The 22913-nt window shown below is 44.8% G+C and overlaps 1 long non-coding RNA gene across 2 annotated transcripts; it reads left to right on the top strand.

Moving 5' to 3' along the window:
• Positions 1-196: 196 nt before the first annotated feature.
• Positions 197-13465, top strand: LOC116796573. Of its 2 annotated transcripts, XR_004360418.1 has the most exons (4): positions 197-563; positions 10557-10629; positions 11190-11314; positions 13353-13465. It is a non-coding gene; the product is annotated as an uncharacterized LOC116796573 (long non-coding RNA). The 2 variants fall into 2 exon arrangements; XR_004360417.1 differs by lacking the exon at positions 11190-11314.
• Positions 13466-22913: the final 9448 nt, after the last annotated feature.

The raw sequence follows: 22913 nt of genomic DNA, 5'->3' as shown, positions 1-22913 counted from the left end.
CGCAGAGCGTGGCGCCGGGGGACGGACGCGGAAGTGGCCGGTGTGCCCGCCCACAGGCGGCAGGAGGCCAATGGGCGGCGGGGCTCCGCTGACGGGCAGCGGGCGGGGCCAATGGCGGCGCGGGGCGGGGTGAGGTGAGGACGCGGCGCGCGCGGGGCCGCTGTGGGCGCTGAGGGGGCGGCGGGGCGGGGCGGGGGCCGCGCTGAGGGGACAGCGCCGGGTGGGGCCCTCCTTCACCTCCGGGGACTCGCCCGCCGGCGGCTCCCTCCCTGTCCGCTCTCCCCCCGCCCGATGCGCGCTGACCCCGCTCCCTGGAGCTTGGGGGCGGCCGGCGGGGGGTGTGGGGGCTGCTGAGGGGGTTTGTTCCAGGGCTCAGGGGTCTTTTCTCAAGTCTCTCAGAGCTGCAGAGCGGGGCTGCAGCGGGGCCCGAGGCTGTGGCACGGCTGTGGCACCGGGTCTCACCAAGGCAAATCCCCCGCTCACGGCGGGTTCCAGCCGTTCCCAGCAGTGTCTTCCCGGCCCCCGCAGCGTGCCCAGGACACGCTCAGGGGGCCCCGTGCGAGGTACGTGTGAACCAGCACCAAAACACCCTCTGTGCGTTGTTTCAGTTCACTCACGGCACGAACCCGCCGGCCTGGGGAACGCGGTGTCCTTGTGTGAGGCGTCCGCTTAGAGCAGAGGGAATTAACGGTGTAGTGGTGTAAGTCAGGGCTTCCTCGTCACCTCCTGCCCCTGAAGGCTGCTGAGGGGGCTCAGCACTGAGCTGGCTCGTGGAACTTGGAGCAGGAGTGTTCTGGGAGTAGTTCAGTGAGCCTGAGCTGCTTGATGGGGGAGTTGGCAAAATCCAACCATGGTAATTGGAACTGGGCAGGCAGAGACACTGCATGAGGTCCTGCCAAAGCCTGGTTTGAGGGCAACTCATTTGTCATCCCCAGTGAGGCCTGGAGATACAGGATTGGTGACTGCTGCTGCTGAAACATGACAGATCAATTCTAATCTCTTGCTGCTGAAGACAGTTATTCATGGGGACATGCATCTGTCTCTTAGCATTGTCCTCACAGTAAGTGCTGTAACCAGTACAAGTCTGCTGTCTGAGAGGGAATGCTGCTATAGTTGGGGTTGTCTGTGCTAAACTCAGGTAAAAATTATATAGAAAAGTCAATACTGTGCATCAGAAACACAGGGCACAGACTTGTTCATTTTCAAAAATCCACGGCATCAAGTGTAGTCTTTTCTGACTCTTGAGAGATTTGTTTTCCCCTTGGATTTGACACTTGCTTTGCAGGGATATAATCTTTTTGACAGCTCTCTGTGCACAGGGATGGAGGACAGTTCATAATCAGCCAGTCCTGTTTCTGGTCCTTAGCAGTGTTGTAACCTTAAAATTCTCCACGAAAGATTGTATTATTTTGCACAGTATAAAATGTAATGGTTCAGTTCCAGGCATACCTTGTGGGCTTTTTTTCCTTGTCACACACAAACTAGCTGTGAAAACAGAACTTGGAATATTAGAATAAGTCTTTTGATTGTGAGTTGTGTATGAATGTCCTTCAGCATTTAGGCATGTAGGCTTTTTGTGATCCTTTAATGCAGAAAAAGTTACATCAAGTGGAACAAAGCATAATAAAAGGCATGGATTTGTCTCTGATCCAAAAAGGGGGTGCTCTGAGCTGCACTATTGATAATTTATCATGTGGGCGTTTGACAAGCCCACACATACCCTGATATACCGCTCTGCAGATACAGTCCTCAGTGTTCTGTAACACCCTGGAAATATTTAATTCATAAATCCTAATGCTGAAGCCCTTAAGGTGTCATAGGCATGGTGCTGATGGCTGTGAATCTGAGGGAGTTTGGTTAGTCAGATAAATACCATGCTCTAAATAACCTGTGATCCTAATGTGCAGCAGAATAAACATATACACAGAATATCATGGGATTAAAATTCCTGTTGGAGTATGTTATTCCTTTTCTTTGCAAAGAGTAATTTCCCGGAGTTTTTGTCTTTAAAACCTTTTCTCTATGAAACTGGAAAAGAATAAATTACTCCATTAATAAATGCAGTGAGGAGCAGGGGAAAGAATATTTTCATTTAACTTTGGTTATTTATAAAGGTTTCTGTCTTAATGCTCGCAAGGATGGCAGTATGTCTTCATCTAGGAAGAGGGCAAGGATCTGCTCATCTTGTGGAATGAGGGATAAATCCCTGCCCTCTCAGGGCAATGTTTTAATAAGATAGAGGGACAAAAATCCAGTAGTCCAACCAAGCAGGTGGCCTAGTGTAAGGTTGTTGGTCAGGCCAAAAGAGAGCCTTTAAGCAGCAGTGTGGGAATGTGGCTGTGCCTCGGACGGGATCAGAGGGTGGAATGGTGCTCCTGCAGCAGGGCAGCACTCCTGGGATGGGGCAGGGCCCTGGTGTGAGTGACAGACGGTGTCAGGGAAGATCGTGCATCTCTCTGATGTGGAACATCAGACTCTACAGGCACTTATGTTCCTTCCCTGCCCTGTCAGCCCTCCGTGGCTCTCCAGAGCAGTGTCTGTGGTGGGCTGTGGTGGCTGACAGCCCTGCCCCTGGTCTGTCCAGTGCTGCACAGACAGATGTGATCTCAGCACTGCGCCCTGAGATCGGCCCAGCACTGTCAGCTCCCAGACATGAACTCATGCTCTGCACAGCTTTGTAGCCAGAAGTCTTTTCTTTTGGGAATCCTGACTGACTACTGGATTCTTTGCTCCCTGCAGCACTTACACATGAGCTTGGGAGTGCTCAGGTGCTTACAGTTGGTTTGTAATAATTAATTTAAAGACTTCAGCCGGATTGTTTAGTGCTTTCTGTCTCGTTTTCCTCCTTGCTGCTAAACACCAGTTGCAGGAGACAGAGGGGAAGTCTTTATCCCCCACTGCTTTCTGGAGAAAGTGACAGTTCTGCAGTCCTCTCTGTTCTATATTTCTTTGCACCAGAAATGACCCTGCTGCTCTTTGTCACCAGTGTTTCCTTTTATCCCTCTCCTGGCAGCTGCTCTTGCTTCATTCTGATGTTGGAACAGCAAATGAATTCCCTCTGAAGCAAATGTCATGCCAGTAAAGATGTTGAAGCAGCAAGAAAATCATCTCTCTCTCTGAAGACTGAATTGGAGACCTTTGTGAATGAGATGTTCTTAAAATAGCTCTGCAGCGTGTTATCTTCCCTGGAAGGTGGAGAATTGAAAACACCACCACGAACCACTTGTCCTTGTGCAAGCAGCATCCCTAAATGATGGGCTTAGGAGTGGGGAGAGGCTACTTCCTTTTCCTCCTCTCCAAAAAGCACTGCATGATTTTAATCTGTGTGTGACAGTACATTTATGTATTTTCCAAGAGGTGCATCACTGTTTGCTGCTTGTTTAAACATGTCACGTGTTGAGTGACCTTGTTCTTCTCCAAGATCCACTGTTTCTGGATAAACTAGTAGCTAAAAGTAATGCCAAGCCACAAGTTGAGTAGAGATGCTCTGAATGACCCTGGCTGAGGATCTGGGCAGCCTCTGTGGAGAGCAGAGATTCCCAGCTGGTGGGATGTGGCACACCTGGATACCAGACCCCTCTGGCACACGGCTTGTTGATGGGAGAGCCAAATGGTCCCAACCCTGTGCAATCTGTGCCAGGCTGGGGGCATTCTCTGGGTGCTTCAGTCATTGTTTTGTGCAGCATGCCTCTAACATCAGTGGATGGCTCGATGTGCACAGAGTGCACGGGCACAGTTATTGGTTTATTGTGTTCTGAAGTGTGGATGTCACATGGGGCACGGAGATAAAGATCACAAGGGTTCTCAGAGAGGACAAATCTCTTGACAGCAATCACAGAGTTGACACCTGTCTTGGGCTGGGTGAGCACATTGGCTTAACTCAGCATGGAGTTCACCTGTGATGCAGTTTGGTTCCTGTCTTGGTTCAACTCTACTTGCCAAGGAAGAGAACAGGGTTGGAAATCTCCCTTTCCGTGTCCCCTGGGAGCCTCTGGCTCGGGTGGTGGGAGCTCTCTCTGTGGTCACACAGACAGCAGGCATTGTGTCACCTGTGGACAGCTGGGTCAGTTGGAGAGCTCTTGCTGAGATTTTTCTCCCCTCAGCTGGTCTGGGGTGTTTGATTTCCTGACAGCCTCGGGAGAGCCCCCACCAGCCTGGGGGCCCAGCAGGAGCAGGGGCTGTGTGAGCCATTGGGCTGGGACATCCTTGTCTCCCAGGAGATCGTTCTGGAGTCCCACAGCTTCACAGTGTTTGTCACAGGCTGTGCAGATGAGCCAGTACTCCGTGGGTTGCAGGTACATTTTGAGAATTCACCAATGGGTTGTTGCTTTGTAGTCCTGTACTTGAAATCAGAAAACAAATCTTGCATATGTACACCTTGGAGCAAAAAATGCAGGCTGCATGTGTGACTTACACATGAACTGCTGTTATTGTGTTTATCAAAAAATTATTGTAATGAATGGAATAGAGGAATGGGGCAGTAAAACTGATCACGAAGAGAATCTTCTACAGGTCTGTAAATATCTGAGTATCTACTTTTATTTTTCTTGGTGGAAGGGGAATTGATAGGTGCTAGATGCAAAAATGAAAATGCTAATTATAGAACAGGGATTTTTATAGCAAACAGTTTCATAAGTACATTCATATCACAAGTTTAACTAGGAGAAATGCTAAAATTTTAACATCTTGAGTTTTTCATCTTTTGTGTGAAGGTGGAAATAATTAGTTGTACTGATAGAAACACAAAGTTCTCAGAGTTCTCTCAGTTTTTTTAAGGCTATTAATGTTTTTCCTAGTCCTGCTTTTTGACATGATAATATCCCTTTAAGGGCTTTCTTTACCAGATCAATTCCTTTTCTACTAGGAGAACTAAAGCTTTTCAGCTGTCTGTCCAATTTATCCTTCTGGACTAAATTTCTCATCTCGAGATAACCAGCAGCAACACTCCCCTCAGGAGATGTGTATCAATTAGTTCTGCATCACTAATTCCTGTGGTATTGGGGGACCAGTGAGTTGTAAGAAAGCTGCTCTGTAAACAGTTATGGCTGTTGGGGTTTTGTCTTTACTTTTTTTGGTGAGGATTTTTGTTTGTGGTGAACTATGTTTTTTACATGGCAGTTATTGAAATCCTGCAGATTTACATGGGCATGCAGAACTATGGACAGCTTTAGCTCCTTTTGGGATATCAATTGTGTATGGATTTCACAAAGTGCTAATTGAGGGGCCATGTTAGACAGAGCTGAGCAAATTGGTTCAGAAAATACTTGGGGTGGAGGATGTCACGTGAGAGGTGCAGGGCTCTGAGGTCCAGCCCTGCCTTGGAGCTGGGGCATCACTCTGGTGGCTGTTGGTGGTGTGTGTCACAGCACTCTCTCAAATGTGTGTTAGAATTCCAGGCATCCTGAAGGCTGCTGCTAACTTTTCTTTTGCCCTGTGGTCTTAGTGCTATTCAGTTTAATTCACTGTAAAGGGAAGTGAGATGTAAATATTCTGTACATGGGACTCTGGGGTGCCCTAGTGGCAGCCTGGCATTGAGGAGAAGGGGGTGCAGTCTGCAGAGAGAGTGAGCAGGAGGTGACAGGAGCCTTTCAGAAGCCACTGTAGCAACATTATGTGCCAGTGTAAGTGATGGAGAGGAGGTGGCTCTTGTTCCCACGTGCCCTAAGCCTTGGTTTTGCAGTGTGATGTTGTGCTGCTCAGCAGATCCTAGAGGATCTGTACAGTGTCCAAATCTGCACGTCCATCTCCTGGCAGCCTCTCTGAATTGCTGCTGCTCTGTAGGTGGCCAGTCCTGGGTCCCTGCTGTTCAGAGCCCCTGGGGTGCCCTCACTGCAGTGCCTGCTGGCCTTCCCCCTGTGCTGGCCCTGCCTTGGTGCCAGCCCTGGCACTGCTTCCCTGCAGGGCTCTGCAGGGCTCCTTTGGCCTTTGGGCTGGGGTGGGGCCTGTGTGTGCCAAGAGGCACATCTGGGGAGGGCTGAGCTCTGTGGCTCCAGCAGTGGCCCCACTGCCATCCCTGGTGTCACCAGCTCCTCACATCCCAGACCAAACTGAAGGTGGGGAGTCACTGTGGCACTGTCCATAACATGAGTGGCAAATTCAGTCTAGCAGGAAAGCAGGTTACTTCACAGCTGGAATGCAGGCCAGGCTTCTCCTAATCCCTCCCTTGGCCACAGAAAGGTGGCTTTAATCTATTTATTCTGCATGTGGTTGTTTTTCCAGCACTGATCTCTCTGCAAATGCCATGGCACTGTTAGTCTGTTGCTATCCATTTGCCATTAGCAGATGTGTCGGGACATGACGCTGTTTTCAGTCACTCAGGTCTAATCCCAGCAGTGCTGTGGGATCTTGGGAATGCTCTGCCTTTGGACAGAAGGAAGCGACGTGTAACGTGTCGTTTTTAACCTGCAGGTTTAGGATTTTTTTAGACAGCTGATTTTCTTTTTGCTGATGTTTTCGACAAAACTAATTTGATAGGGTTATTAGAGGAGGAAAATTAAAAGGACAGAATCATCCAGGAAGCTCATTAAAATGGAAACCTGGAAGAACTGGGTAATTGGGCATTGATTCTGTCCTCTCCCCTCACTTTATGAGCAGTATTGTATTAAAAGTAATGTGTCTGCAGGATGATGCTTCAGCATCTGTTACTGCTGAAACAAAATTATTTGCTTGTTTTTTCCTTTCTACATTCTTCCAACATCTGCATGTGTAGATCTTTCCTGTATATTAATCACATCTAACACTGCTCCTTTCCAGGGAAAAGGCATCGAAGGGAATGGGATCCTCCCTTTGGTTGGGAGGGGAATGCTTTGGTGGGGGATCCTGCACTGCCATTCCCTTGTATCAGATGTTGGGTGACTGGCTGTGAAATGAGTCGTGTGAGCCAGTGAGGGCTCGGGGGCTCATGGAGCCCAGGCACAGGTTTGGTGCACTCAGGTGTGTTTGTAGGGAACAAAGATGTTCACAGGCTGTGGCCTGTCTGTCTTCTGAAATATTTGTGTCACAGTGTGTGATTAAAACTGTGTAAATAGATAATTTTCCTTATTTTCTGTTCTCTGAATATTTGCAGGCAAATCACAATTTTAAAAAGTATTTCACATTGAAGATGCTCAATAATTGTGCTGGGATTTAATTTTTTTTTAATTTATAGGTTGATCCAGTAAATTGATTCTAAATGTAGTTTGCTGAATGTTTGCTATTTCAGTCACTCTGGCTGTGATTATTGTGATAGGAAGCAATCTACTTGCTTTGGTTTAAGTTTTGGGTGTTTGCTAAAATAGATATGGTTGTATGTACCAATCTTAAGATTCAGTTTTTTAGGAGCGTGACTTGTTTCCTTCTCTTCAGTATTTGTGCTATAAAAAACAGTTGCATAAAGGTTCATAGCAAGAAAATAGAAAAAGCTGGGCAATAGATTTGAAATAATATTTGGGAATATTTTCTGATCTCCTATTATTATGATGTTAATTGTGTCTTCCAGTCTTAAAAGTAAGGATGGAAAATCTAAGCATTGGAAAGCACATACTTAAATCCATTCCTATCCAGCAAAATACTTGAGCTTAATTTTAAGCACGTGAATGAGTTGTATTAGTTAAATAACTCATAACTACTTGCTTAAATCCAGACAGTGTTAGACTGACTAAATATTAGAATTGCAAGGTAAATACTGCAGTAAATAAGATAAATATGGGTGTTGGCTTTGCTGTGAACTTGTCAGTGGTTTTGACTTTTACAATCATTTTTATGGCATACAGTTGAAATCAGAAAAGAATGGAAATTTCAACTAATTTTTTAATATGCTGAAATGTATTAAGTTACACAAAAGAATCCATATTATAGTAATCCTGCACATATACAGGCAAAGAGTACCCAGCGTGCATGGCAGATGGTTTCAAAGGAAATCCTCGAGAGCTAGGATTAAAAAGCAATTTTCAGCAAGTTTAAAATGGGTCTCTATATTTGGGTCACAGATATTAACTCTTTCATTGCAAACAAATGAGGGAGAAGTCTGGCCAGATTATTGTGGAAATGTTTCTCCCAGTAAAAGCTGACCAGGTCGTGCTGGGGAAGAAAGGTGTCAGAAGGTCAGTCGATTCTGCCCCTGATCCTGTTCTCACACCAGTGGGAAGCAGAGCTGTGGCAATACAGAGACAAGGGGATGTTGCAATTCATGGAGTTCATCATTCCACAAACAAACACTGGCAACCCTCTGAAAAATAATGTGTGTGTGGCTTTGATCTCTGTCTGCCCACTGAAGCAGATTTCCATAAAGACAAACTGATCAGTAAGTTTTGGCATGTTAGGAACAGCAGATTTATGCCTGTTTACCTTTAGTAAATTATAATCAATCCCTTTATTAAAATTTTACATATAGCATTTTTGTATTCCTTTTGGATATGGCAAGCATGTATGATGAAGGATAAGTATGAAGTTGCACAGCAATACTGTTGTTCCATCACAGACAGGAAGGGCTCCACATTTGGCTTGGAAATCCGTCTGCACATGGTGAGCAGGCCTGGGTTTTCTCAAACGTGTTTTAGGGGCACACTAGAAAGGTGTTGTTTGTTTTTAAAGGTTATATTCTTAAATAAACCATACCATGCAGACATTGTTCCAGGCTGCAGCTGTTGGGTGGTGGTGTACAAACATCCAGAAATCTTGTCACCAGGCTGATGCACAGAAGGGATTGAGTGCAGGTCAGCTTTGTACTGTGGGATCAAGAGAAGGCACTGGGCTTTGAGTAGGTAAAAATAGCACAGCAAGTTGGGGATTATTGGCTTTAACTAACTTATACCAGCTAGTAACTGTGTTAGGAGTGTAATTCACATTTACATCAGTGCTCTTTATACACTTTGACAGTGCAAAGGAACCTCAAGTTTGACGTGAACTAATTTTTCTTTAAAAGACTCTTCTACTTCCAAAGTGGAAATTCAAGTTAGACCTTAAGCAGTGTTTATCACTGAACAATGAAATAGAGCAACCATTTTATGGTATTCCCAAAGCTCAGCTGGGCATATTTGGAGTAGACTTGGAAAGCTTTCTGAGCCAAGGTGCCTGATGCTCTGCTAAGCGAATTATGAAAGTAACTGCTGGTTTGAATATCAGCCTAAGGAGAAGTTAATTGCATTGCTCTTTGGGTATTACATTGGCTAAAAGTTAACAGTGAAGGACAGGGCACTTCTGAAAGGGCACCTGAGTGTCCTGGTGGGAGAGCTAAATGTGGATCTACTAAATGTTAATTAACAATGCTAAATAAGAGGTGTTTTCTGCAGGACTGAGCCAAGGCAGTTACTAGGCATCCTATCTGCTCTCAGAAAAGAAAATTTAGACAATGGATGAAAATAAAGCAGCTTTTGGTGTTCAGTTCTTGTACCAGAGCTAGAAAGCATCAGTAGACTCAGGATGAGCTTTTAAAGCTGCATCTGTTCTTCTGGGTCTTTGTTTCACGTCGCCTGTTACAGGAAATCTGCCTGTGTGCATCTTGATATGGCCTTCAGAGGGCAAATAAAAGTGCTGGAATTAGATACCAAAACTTGAACATCCCAGGCTATTGTCAGCCATCACGTGTCACCAAGTTATGATGCTATTAATACCTGGAGAAAAAAATGTCATCCATGACAACAGTTACCTTTGATCCAGTTTTTGTAAATGGAGTTTGGAGTTTTGCCTTGGATTTTTCAAAGACTTGCATCTTTCAAAGGGAGGCAGAACAGATCAGTTTGGAGTCTCTGTCATTGTTATCTTCCAGGATTTTGTTTCAAGTAGTTTTTCAAAGTCTGTGCAAGACGATTTGAGATAAAAACCTAATCCAGATGTCTTTGGATAGTCAGAGCAATCCGTTCTCTTGACTACAACAAACTTAGGAGAGGTTCTAAATAAACAAATCAGTGTTGGCTTTAGAGAATGGTTGATTTCCTTTGCTCACTGTGCAGTCAGTGCTCCATAAAGAGGAGCTCCTTGTGTGCACTCAGTTGTCTCCTGGGTCTGAAGCAGGTTTTTTTCTGGGCCAGACCCAATGGAAAGGGGGTAAACTCGTGCAGATCATGAGAGGTCAGACAGGTGGGAAACAGAAGCCTGAATTCTCCAATGGGCCAAATGAGAGTCCTCCCAAAACCACACCAGGGTGCAACTCTGAAACAATGTGGGCATGCAGTTAAAATGTGTTCAAAAGAATACTGTGAAGTAATTACTATGTCATTGTACAGAGTTTTGAGTGCTAGAAACCATAACTACCTTTTTAAATGAGGGAAATGCTTTACCTCTAGCAACTCTTATCAGAAAATATTGAAGGTTCAGTTGCAGTGCTTTGGAATTTCTCTCTGCTTTAATCTTTTTGTAGTGTATCATTATTAAAGTTTCTCTGAGTAGATGACTGAAAGCAATAACCTGTTCGTGTCGAGGCAATGCACTGATGTCTGAGGTAACTGGTCAGACAAAAGTGAAAGCTTCCATGGGGATAAAATGGGCTTTGGATGGGCTTCTTGGCACTTCTTTATTGATGGCACTTTAAGTAGTGATTTGAGGAGAAGCAGATAATGAAAATTGATTCTTCTCTGCAGGTCTCTCGCTTACTTTTGGACTTGGACAGACCTAATCTGTGAAGATAATTAAAGTTCCTTTGCTCTGGATACTGTAAGTGATTTTTTTGTTTGCTTTATGGAAATCATTAGGAGCCTGTTTGCCTCACACAGGGAAAAAGGTGAAAATGCCAAATCATAAAGAAATGGTAGAAATGAAGTTGGTGGAAATTGATATATATGACCATACATGTTTGCAGGAAATATTTCTGAACAGCCTTTTGTATTCAAGAACACCCTGTCTGCAGTCCAGCTATGCTGATGAATCCAGTAGCAGAACCCAAATTGCAAATTGCCAGTAAAGATACCAGGGGAAACATTATTTTCATACTTCTGTCAGGACTACAACTAGATCAGGAATCTTGGCATGGTGGAGGGAATCTCTGTTGCTGTGTGTATTGTATCTGGTTGAGAATAAACACCTCAGGTATCAGCATTGACCAAAGTATCATGTGGAGAGATCAGAGGGGGGAAAAAGCTTGTGACTGAAGAATGTTGCCATTGGCAATGACACAGGGCAGTGGCCCTGGCTCTCAGTTAGCATGGCAGTTGTTTCAGTTCCAGGTGCCACGACAGCATAAAAGGAGGTTTGAAATCCCTTTTACTGTTCAAGAGACTCTCCCAGGAAAGACCTGCTGGCCTGAAAGTCTGTCCCTGCAGCACCGTGGCTTCTGGAGCATCTGGGATAATGCTCCTCTGGAACAGGGAATCAGCTGTAGCTGGCACTACAGGGAGACAGGGTGGGTAGGAGGCTGGAAACAGAATGCCATGGCTTTGATCTTGTGGCAGCATCCCTTGAGGGTCCTTAGGACACAGCTCTCTGCTGGTTAATAGTTACAGGTGTTAACGACACGTTTCTTATTTCTACAAGACTGCCTTTAAAACAGCTGATATTCTTCCATCAATGAAAACATGCAAAGAGCTCTTCATATCCCCATTTTCCCCCCAAAGCTGTGGGAACAATTTTCTGGCTTGTAGAACAAAGAAGTTGAACAGATGACACAGCCAACATCTGCACCTGGCTCACTGAGGAAACGAATGTTTGGCACAGAGGCTGAACTCCCTTCTGCCAAAGAGCTGTGTCAATGCAGTTGTTCAGGGGTAAGGATGGGATAATGTCTTTTCCTTTTTGACTCACTAAAGCTATTTTATTGATCTGTCAAAGTCAAAAATTTGTTGGAAAGGAAAATGTCTTTCCTTTTAAATATCAGAGGTTAATTAATGGTTAATCAAACCTTTTCTAACCAACCCCGTTAAGATTATGATGGTGTATCACTTCAGTTCCAATGGCAGACACATCCCATATGGGTTGCCATTTTGATGGCTTTGAATGGTAATCTGACCCATAAAAGCTGAAGCATAATATGCAAACTGATTTTTTTCTGGCCTGCCCTGTTCTTGGTGCCATCTGTGTTCGGATGGAAACGAGCCTGCTCCAAACGTGGGCTGCGGGTTTGAGCTGATCACAGATGGGTGTTGAAGAATAGCCTCGTGTGCACAAGGAAAGAGGGATGATGCTCCTGAGAGCAGGAAGTTTCACTTGAAACCATATCATGTCTGCTAAATCCTGTGGCCTATGGAACATCCACCAGACCTTTAACTGAATTCTAAACTTGCATTCTAAAAGTCAAGAAAAACCCTTCAGCTTCCAAACATTGCTCTTCCTCCACCACTGCCTTCTACTGCTGCCATGCCTAATGGAACAGAGTGCAGGAAGCTGGCAGCACCAGATCCTGTCAGGTGTTTGCAGTGCATCCACTCAGCAAAACCAGGCACAGGCAATTATTTCATGAGTTTTGTAGCTACGTGGAGTTTTAATCTGTCGTGTGAATCCTGTTGAAGTCACAGCATTCAGGCTGCCATTTCTGGATTCCTGTCTGACAATTAACCAAAATCTGTGTTGTAGGTGGAGGTGAGTACCCATCCTCTGCTGCTGCATCTCAGATCAAAAATGCAGGTGCTTAAGCACCTCATTCTCACTGTGGCACCTAGTGCTTAAGCACCTAGTTCTCAATGAGAACTTAGTTCTCATTTTGAGAGAGCCTGTGCTCTGAAGTTGGAGGCAGACTGACCTTGTCTTACGTGTAACCACAAGAGTCCTGGTACTATTTATAATCCCAAGAAATGCATTAAATAATTTTCCCTGGTCAGGAATATGGTCTACAGAACTCTGATTTATTTTTTTACTCTCTTTAAATCGATTACATTGTTTGAGCGGCCGTTTGCTTCGGCAGAAGAGAAGCCCATAGAAGGGAACACTCATCGATGACTTTCATGGTCATGACACACTCGAACATCCCTCTCAAGACATCTTTAAGCCTTTTATTTCTAGGCTAAATAAACACCAATTTCAGCAATGTCTCATCTACTCCCTTTAATTACTGCTGCTGAGAGAAAGTTTCTGCCAATGCAAATGTGCTATTTTGTCATGTCACATCAAATTGCATCAGCCTTATATTTAGGAACAAAAAGAGGGGGAGGCTGAGACAGGATGTGGCTACAAATGGAACCAAAGGGTTTTCTTAAATATAGGCTGAAAATAGACAATCGAGGCAGTGATGCTTTTTCAAGCAAAAATCCATGAAAGGGAAAATCAAGGCTGTGATGGCAGAATGGCAAAGGAGGGCCGGGCTGTGGGCAGAGGGAGTTCTGGGGGAGGAGGGGGTGGTGGAAGGGAGAGGCTGATGAACTTCTCATTTACACAGACACCCTTGCCCTGTCAGATCCTTGTGCAGTGGGTTTGGGATGTGTCAGCCCACACCTTGTTCCCCTGTGCAGGCTGAAGTACCTGGGGCCGTTCTTCCCTCCACCTTGTCACAGGCCTGCCTGTTCCTGAGCTTGGCTCCCTTGGCTCCCCTTCCAGCAGTAACTCAGCTCACTACACCAAGGAGATTGTGGTAGGTAGGCATAGAGAAAATTCGAGTAGCTGTCCAAACAAATGTAGGAGACTTCAAACAATCCCTCACACTACTTCAAAATGTAGTGTCTCTTCAGAAATAATATTTTTAAAAAATTGTTCTCCAGAAAGTGTTAGCAGCTTCCCCATGGAAAACACTTTTTGCCCTCTTGGAACTGGGCACAAAATGATCTGTTGAAATCAAATGCATAAATTATGCATGTAATGGAGCTTGCTTGGAACTGATGAGTCTGATCAGAGCCTGGTGGCAATTAAACTGAGTTCTGAAAGATCAGCTGTGTTTGAGAACCAGCAGAACTTGGTGTGGATGTGATCCGGGGGCGTGTGAGCAGCACCTACTTAGCAAATTGGAAACATACTATTCCTTTCTTACAGCTAAGCACTTGGAATCTCTCCTCAGAAGCAATTGGTGATGTTAGAGGTAATATTTTTGTTCTTGTCATCAAGGATAATAAAAATGCAGTAGAGGCTTAGAAGCTGGTGTATTTAGAGCACTGACAGAAGCCAGAGAGCAGGGGCACCCAGGTCTCCATGGTTAGATGTCACTGGTCCTTCAGGGCTGTAAAACACTGAATATGGTGATGCTGTCAGTTGTTGAATTCTTTACAACAGGCACCCAGCAGCCGTGGTGCTGAACCCATGCACTCAGTGCAGCTGGAAGCAAACAAGGACAGGTCCCCCCAGGCTTTCTGGCCCCACCTGCAGTGTGTGGGGTCTGTGCTGGGGCTGCAGGGGTTCAGGTGGCACAGGGAGCACAGAGAGCCCGGGCTCTGCTCTGCTCTGGGTTTGGGTGGGTAAGGGCATCCCCCTGACCTGCCCCTCAGGGACTGTGTGACAGGGTGTGCTCCCTCCAGGGTGGAGAGAGGAGGGCACAGTCCTGTAGGTTCTTCAAGCATTAATAGATATTAATAGAATTCCTTCTATTTCATTGTTGGTTAACTTCCCAAGACTTAAGAGAACTACATCTGATTTATGCCTCCAATTACTTTTTTCTTTTCGTATATAAGCATTAAAAAAGCCTCGGTAAAATGTGTGTATTTTTGTAGCAGGAAAGCATTTCTGTCATACTTTTTCAAAGCAAATCACAGGAATATTAAATGGGGAAGGAGAAAGATAGTTGTTTGGTTTTTATAGTTGGGGTTTGTTTGTTTTGAGCTGAATAAGTCTGAAAATACTAGATAAAAACTGCAGATCAAATGAAAAGACTCCGTAAGCATCCTCCAGATTGTTTCTCAAAAAACCACTCAGCTGACAACAGTACAACAGGAAAATGTTCTTAATTAATGTCTTCAGTTAAAAGAAATGCATTGTGGATCTCTTAGATATGTTATTAAATCTGCATTGTTTAGATAATAGGATGGGGACAGACACTGGTGCTGAGTGCTGTGTCAAATTCGTCAGGGCCTGCTCTAATTCTAGTGCACTTGCTGGATTTCACAGCTATTTGTCTGGGTACTGGGGTAATTTGGAGGGTTGAGTGAAGCCAGATGACTGTAATGAACTCACTTTGTGTCTTTGACTCATTCTGGAAAAAAAAAAAGATGCTATTTATGGGGTATTTTGTATTGTTAAGACTTCTGTTCCTCCTGTCTCTCAAACTTTCTCTGGGCTGCTGCCTTTGCACCATCACCAGTAATTACATCAAATTAATTCAGCATAATTGAGTTAATTATTAGCACTGGGGGTTATCAACATGACTTCAATTGAACCAAAGCTTTTATCCCACTTTTCCTGAGGTTTCACCAAATGTAAACAAATCTGAATCATGGGTGAAACTTAAGGCAGCTCCCTTTCCATCCAGTGTTTTTGCCTGTCCTGCCTCACTCGTTCTCTCAGATGGGTGTTGATAAACGAGCTGCAAAGGGAAAAGAATACTCTGGAATTCTGTATCAATGTCCAATGCTTTAGAAACAAAGGAAATATTTTAATCATCCCAGAGCCATTCGATCAGAGCCAGAAATGTAATCATGAATAAAAATTCATATATAGAGAGGATGTTGAACCTCGTTTAGCTGACATACATCAGAAAGAATTAAGACATAGATTCCAAGGATTCAGAGGGTGGTTTTCTGAACAGGGGTGCAATTGTGAATCACTGTAAGACATAACAGCACAATTCCTGGTGTGAGGGGATAGTTTGAGAACCGGAAGGTTCCTATTCCCAGCTCTGCTGCTGTGTGACTTTGCACAAGCTGCGTAATTTTCTGGAGCACAGTTTCTTTTCTCAGATATTTTTTCTCTTGGAAACCAAAAGCCCTGGGTTGTCTCTTTCTGCTCGTGCTGTGCTTTTTTTTTGATCTCTTACAGCAAGAGTTCTGAGCTGGACACTGGGATCAAGAGGAAATATGGTTTGAACTTAACTCTATAGACAAAAAAAGAAACTTTTCCCCCCTTAACTTCATCTCAGCTGGAGGTATAAATTAGTTTAGGTCCTCAGTAGAGTTGGTGTGTTGTGTCTAATCCATTAAAAGCAAGCCCTGTACTGCCAAAAACAAAGGTTCTGCTGAGTTCTGGAGGTGTGTGTAGATTTGCAATAGGTTGTTGTGGTTGCCAGCCAGACTTTTCCTCTGTTTTTCTTATGAAAAAATGTCTTCTTTCTCTTTAAGCTAGACTAGGCCATGGACAGTGGCAGTGAAGTTTTTGGGCAAACTTGAGCTATGGCTTTAAGAGCTCAGACCTGTCCCTGAGACGCTGCAGGCTCTGCCCCGATGAGCTGTTGGTATGGAAACAATCCCTGCTTAGGGAGCTGGGCCAGTTACAATCCCCCTAAGAGGCCAAAGGCTCCCAGACTTACATGTCCTGTAATACTGCTGCTTATAAACTTGCTCCCAGGAACAACATGGATCTTGCTCAAGACGTGGTGGGTCAGATTCATCCCTGGTTTAATGCTGTAAACCACAGGCAGGGTTTCTGCCAGGGAGGGGGGTGGCTCAGATTACTGATATGATTGACACTGAAGGATTGGGAGATGGTAAATTTTAGCAGGTGTGGATCTGGAATAATGAGACAGCAAGTTTCTCCTGATGCTGCTGTGAAGGATAATGGGAATTGGAAGGGACAATTCCAGGACAGATATCCTGTAGATACTGGAGCATGGCCCGAGCCCCATCGTCACTAGTCCAGGGATTTTGTGCACAGTTAGGGCTGGAAGGGATGTGCTGGGGGAGCAGTAAAAGGAGAGGTCCCACTGGACTGGGTTTATTCCCTTGTAGGCTGGGTGTGATGTTTGCACTAAAGGAAGGCTCAAAGGTGTATGTTAGGCATTTTTGGTTCAAAAAACCAATATTTTTTATTAAACTTTAGTCAATAGTGTGGGTCACAGTGACTTCTTTCGCTGTTTTAAATTCTGACTCTCCACCTTCACAAGACTTTTGTACTTTCCTAAGCAGAGCCCTTTTCTGTACTGCTTTCTCACAGCTGCTTGTTTTACCCTCTCTTCTTTTTTTTAAAAAAAAGATAAAGTTGGATCACGTGAGCAAAATGAGCCCATCTTAAAGCATAAAGGTAACAGTTTCAGTCCTGAGCCAAGTGAGGAACCATGACAAACCTTCTGTAAGACTCACTACCCTTCCCATGCTTGTCTCACTCAGAGTCAGTGTGTTCATGAGTTGGACAGCATGTTTGTGCCCTTCAGAGGCACTTCCATGCCTTATGCTGCCAACTGGGTATCTGTCCTTCAACAAAAGTTGTGGTAGCTTGTTTTGTGCCCAGCTGGAAGTTTTAGAAGGTGATATAAGCCCAGCCAGAAAGTTGTTGCAAACAGTGGCATAAAGTAGGAGGGAGAACAATGATTGCTAAAGTGGAACTAAGCACTGGAACATTTCAAAATACAGTATTTACAAGAAAGGAATGAAGGCAGTTTTGGTTTAAAGTTGCACTAAGTTATAACTCAGTTCCTATTCAGGTATGATCCCAAAGGTAAATACTTACAAATTAGACCACTGAGAACAAAATTCCTGTTGACAGCAGTTGAACTGAACAATTCACAGCTGAGAAGATAAAGTTCTTTTGAAACTATGCCTTTCAGAATTTTCTTTAATCCAGAAGTCATTGTCAGGAGAAAAAAGTAGAGAAGTTTGGATTGCACCTAAAGGAGGGAGATTTCTGTCCTCCCACTAGTGAGCATGCTCCAAAGAATATTACTCTAATTAGTCTGAACATGCCTATTAATTACCCAGAACAGGGTAATCTGGCCTCAGTGTGGGCAGTGTGTTCCCTCACTGGTGTTGGGTTGCAGGAGCCTCAGTGTTTTATGTGCAGTTTGATGTATTGCATGTCTGTGCTGTGTGATACCAAACCAGGGTGTAAGGGAAGACATCTGCTTTGGTTAATTTATAGGAGTGGTCATTATGGCCAGCTCCAGCAATCTCTGTCACCCTCAAGTTTTACCAATTACAGCTTCATATTTGCAGGGAGACAACTGGTGAGTGTTGAATAGCATTAGGCCTGATCCTGGTGCTGTAGAACTCCATGAAGGGTGTCCAAGCAGTGGTGATTCCTTGTTAACAAACAGAGCTTTGGAATCTGTCATTAGCCAGTTCTTAATCCCTGTGTGCTCTATGAATGTTGTGGAAAGCAAATATACTGCAGGGCTGTGCCCCCAGATTGTGCTGCCCTGGCACTGTCACCTGCCTCATGCATCCAGCAAAGCATAAAGGGGAGAAGAACAGAAATAGAAGGGAGCAGAACAGGCCTGGCTATCATCACTCAGGCAATGGGACTTTGCAGATCATATTTAGAAAGGACAAAATCCACAACAATGACCGGCCACAGCTCGTCAGAAGCGATCACATCAAACCAGCAGATCTTAGTGAAAGCCCAGCGTGCCGGAGAGATGTGGTTCTGGGGAAGTGAGTGCAGCATTGTACGTGCTCACCCACACAGGAGGGGGCTGCAGCTGCAGGCAGGCCTTGCCCAGGGCTGTGCAGAGTGGCTGTGAGCGAGTGGGAGGACGGGGCTGCTTTGCCGGGGGCAGCAGAGCCCATCGTGCCAGACGCTGTGACCTACTGGGGAGTGAGGGAACAGGAGACAGAGCCACAGCCAGGGAGGGCTGTCTGTGCTGAGGGCAGTCAGAGCCTGCACTCACAGGCCTGTACTGCATTTACCAGCTGGGAACCTGGGAAACCTGGAAGGGAGGATGGATGTGACCAAAGAGTAAGAATCCTTCTGGGTAGCAGCAGTTCACTTGGGTGTTCCTGGGCTGATGTCAAAACATGAACCAGGATGTTTTGTGGTTAAAGAGGTTTCAAGAGGCTTCCAATTTCAGTCTTATTTTGGTGGTTTGATTATTACTCTCCTGGGATCATGAAGTCTGACTAGGATAGGGAATCCTAAAGTCCTGGGTTAGGCTTCTAAAGGTGTAATACTTTGAGGTAATAAAACACATCTCCAGTCTGTGTACGGGAGGAAAAGAGGGAAGAGGGAGCCAACCTGTGAATAGCAACAGCTCAGGTAACTCTTGCAGTCCTTTAATTAACGCTTCCAGTCTCTGGAGCCCAGCTTTGATGGCTGTTTAACTAGTCTGGAGGGATTAGGATTCTAACTGTTGAACTGTGGGGAATTGCTTGAAAAACAGTCACAATAGCAGAAAAAAGAAATGAACTGAGAGCAGTGGCATGGTAGCATCTCTGCATCACTGAGGTTCAGCTGTGCACGGGGTCAATTGCCAAGCTGCTAATGCAGAGTGAAGATTAATTGGCTTTGGTCAGCCTTTGCTTCACTATCTGAATATCATTATCAGGAATGTAAATGATTATGCAATGCAGAGAAATGCCACAATAGTCTCAGTGTCTCCTTTTATACTTGTCTCTTTTTGAGCAGGGCTTTATCTAAATGCAAATGTGATTTCAGCCTTCTGATTAGGACATTATACAGTCATCCATTCCAGAAAAGCACAATTAGCGGATTATTTTATTTCTGACTCAACAGTTCTTGGTTTAGATAGTTTGTTTGTTGTACTATGCATGATATTTAAGTTATCAGAAGGAGATTTACATTATTAGTCAGGATTATAGCCAGATTTTGTGAGGTCGAGGGTTTTTGCTTGGCAGATAAAAATGGTAACATTTGTGGGATTCAAGGGGCGATGTTTTTAGAACAAAAGGCAACAGTACAGATTTTTACAGTGCTTCATTGTGTCAAGGAAGGGGCAAATTACGGCAGTAACTGTGCAAATTCTCCAGTGCTTTGGGATGTACAAGGGCAGAGTGGAGCCTTACCTGTTGTCAGGGTCTAGTCTCTGTTGTGGGGAGCTCATGCAGGGCCCCAGTATCCTAGAACTGGGGCAGGTCATGAGATCATTTCTTATTAAAGAGCCATTTTACCAAAATAGCCATCAAGTTTTCTGTGTGCTGTGGTATGATATTGCCAAGACTGAAATTACATTCTCAACAAAACATAGATCTTTGGTGATAAACTTCCCCAGGAAGCTTGTCCATTTCACAGCATTTGTAGCATTTTTGGAGCTGAGAATCTGTCAGAACTCAGGGTTTGTTTTTTTCATTTGAGTATGGGAGTCTCATGCAGTTTAGGTTTGATAAAAGACATGGTGAAAATTTCCATCTTCAAATCTGTTAGAAAGTCCAGTACTTATGGGAAGGTGGAGGATTTTTTCCCCCCCCAAAATTCATCATTGCAAGTGTATTTATCAGGTGATGTGGATTCAACAGCTCATTATTTTCCTGTGAAAAATTACTGCAGTGGAAAATTCCGTTATCTATAGTGAAACAACATTTTCAGTTCCATTGATCAGTTTAATCTTTCCATATTCATATGTTTCCGTGCCTGGCTCATTGCTCTCTCCCAGAGCTGCTTTTCTTTCTGCTGGGCCAAGCTGTCCTGGGCAGTCCCAGCACATGAGGGATCTCTGCATTTGTGACAGGAAATCTATTGGACCACTTAGGTTTAATTAGAGCACAGTGACATATGAGGAGTCTACACATCAAAGCCTAGAAACAACTCCACAAATTGGCTCTAGTGCCAAAATGTATTTTGGGATCTATATTGAATTTTGGGGTGTTTCACTATATTTAGTGGGAATGTGTGAAATGCAGGGTCAGGTTCTTGGGGTCAGTGGGACTATAGCCATTCTTACCAGCTAAGCATCTAGCCCAAAAAAACTGTGTGTAAAGTTACATTTAGGTTCAGGTCAACTTGCATCCAGCTGTATATTCCGGATTTCTGTGTTGGATAATAAACACCCTGTTCCCGTAGGAACTCACTGTGCAAGTAGCTGGTTGAACCCTATGCCCAGGCCTAATTTGCACTGGGGTCAGAGTTGAATGTGGACCCGAGGCATCTTTTAAGCTGCCACAGAGTGGAGTGAGGGGTTAACTCAGCCCCAGGGGCAAGATGGGCCGTGGGTTCTGCTCTCTTGGAGCTCTCCTTGCATGCTGGTAAGTCCTGGTTGGGGATGGTAATGCCCTGAGCTTCCACAAGGGATCTCTTCACCTCCTGTCTCTAATGTGCACGTGGCTTTGTCATTTCAAGCAGCAGGACTTACCACTGGAGCAATTTTTTCCTTCCATAAATGCTTTTCATTTAAAAAAAGAGTGGATTTTGATGTTTCTCATATATTTTATTTATTTTAGGCAAGCTTAATTTGAGATGTAGTATCCAGATCCCAACTTTTTCTACACTCTGGATTATGGAATGGGTCTATTTTTGTTTTATTGTTATTAATCTACATTATTTTCAAATACCCACTTTAAAGGTCCCTCCCAACCCAAACCATTCCATGATTGCATTTCTATTTTCAAACTAGGACACAGACTTGGAATCATCCTAGCTAATTTAGGCTTGTAACTGCAGAATCTAGTTTTGCTGCTCCTTCTGTGTTTCATGGAGAGAAGGGCAGGGATTAATTCAGTCTGTGTTATGAGTCACATTTTGGAGTTGCTTATCTTTCTGCTGCTTGGAGGGGAATGCAGGGATCTCTGCTGACTACTGGGTGTGTAATCACCTCCTGTACTTGAATGCCAAAGTGAAATGAATCCAAACCAAAAATGCATGGAGCTGACACCCAGCATAGGTTTCATTGCAGAGGGAAAATTATATTTCAGAGAAAAAAGCCTTGGAAGAAAACAAGAGATGAACATGTTAAAGCCTGGGGGTGTTTCGATCTGTATTCTAGGCTGAACTTTTTAGCTAAAGCCACAATTAGCACATCCTGTGTGCTTGGAAAGTGAGGGAGCATTAAAGTAGGCAGACTGAAGCCATTTTGGAAAGTTAGCTCTTGGTCTGTATTTCTCAATTTTTGTAGTATCTTTCTGCCCTACATTTGGGGCTTTTTTTAGAACAGTATCCAATTCCTGTAGTGTGTGAAGCCAAATGGCTTTTATTAAACAAATAAGGAAAAACAGAACTGGAATCAAACAAGCAGAATGAGAAGATTGCAGCAGCAGCAGCAGCATAGAGCCAACTTATTGCCCTCATGATGGAAGATTGGTTTGCTAATTGTTCATGAAAGCTAATGGAAACCATATTTAGGCTGTGAATAATTCTCAGGAGGGATCATTGTGGAGTCTTACCTCATTTCTCACACTTTCCTGGTAGAACATCTCAAGTGTTCCAAAGCAGACACACCTCACGAAGCTCCAAGTGCAGAGAGTGGTGGTCAAGTGTAGGTCCTAGAGCAAGGTGGGACTGTCTCCTTGGGATGAGGGAGCTTTGCTGGCACACTGCTCACATCTCAGGGGCTGCTGCACACGGATGCTTTGGCAAAGGGCTTTGATTATTCAGGGTGTTGCTAAATGGATTTTGAGAAGGCACAAATGAACTGCACAGAACCCATTTCAGGTGTAAGGGAAGTGAGCAGGAAAGGGATTCTGACATACGTCCTTCAGAGGTTTCTGCCTGTTAAGCCCATTGTGCATCTTAGAATTAGTTTTCCTAATTTGCATCATCAGCTCATGAGACAGTCACTCTTGTAAGTGCTTCCTTGAGACAGCCATCTTACCCCTTGGAGGCTGGAAAAGCTTTTTCTGAAGTGTCACCAGACCCTTCCCTGGGGGCTTCCAGAACACCCAGTGGCCATGATTCCCTGTGTTTCTGCAGGTCCCTGCAGAGCTGGTGTTCCAAAGCAGCCTGTGCTCCGTCAGTCTGCACAGAGCCAGGCTCCTGTCACCTCCTCCCTGCTCCCAGCACACCTGGTGGGCTCCTCCTCCTCCTCCAGCCTTGACCTGGGACGTGTCATTGCTGTGCCTCCCAGGTTCCTGGGGGCAGGAAGGCTTTCCTGAGCTCTGGGTGTGCCCACAGCTCTCTCACCTCTGCAGTGGACGAGGAGTTCTGCCCCTGCAACAGCTCCTGCTGCTGTTACAGGATGTACTTTGGATTCAGAAAATCAATGGAAGCTGGAGTTCACACAGCCCTTCAGCGGGGACCAGACAAACCCTGGACTGGGGTGCTCAGATGTGACCCTGCTG

This window comes from Chiroxiphia lanceolata, chromosome 20 (genome assembly GCF_009829145.1).
Source record: "Chiroxiphia lanceolata isolate bChiLan1 chromosome 20, bChiLan1.pri, whole genome shotgun sequence".
Classification (NCBI taxonomy): domain Eukaryota; kingdom Metazoa; phylum Chordata; class Aves; order Passeriformes; family Pipridae; genus Chiroxiphia; species Chiroxiphia lanceolata.
This window is presented reverse-complemented; position numbering and strand designations above follow the sequence as displayed.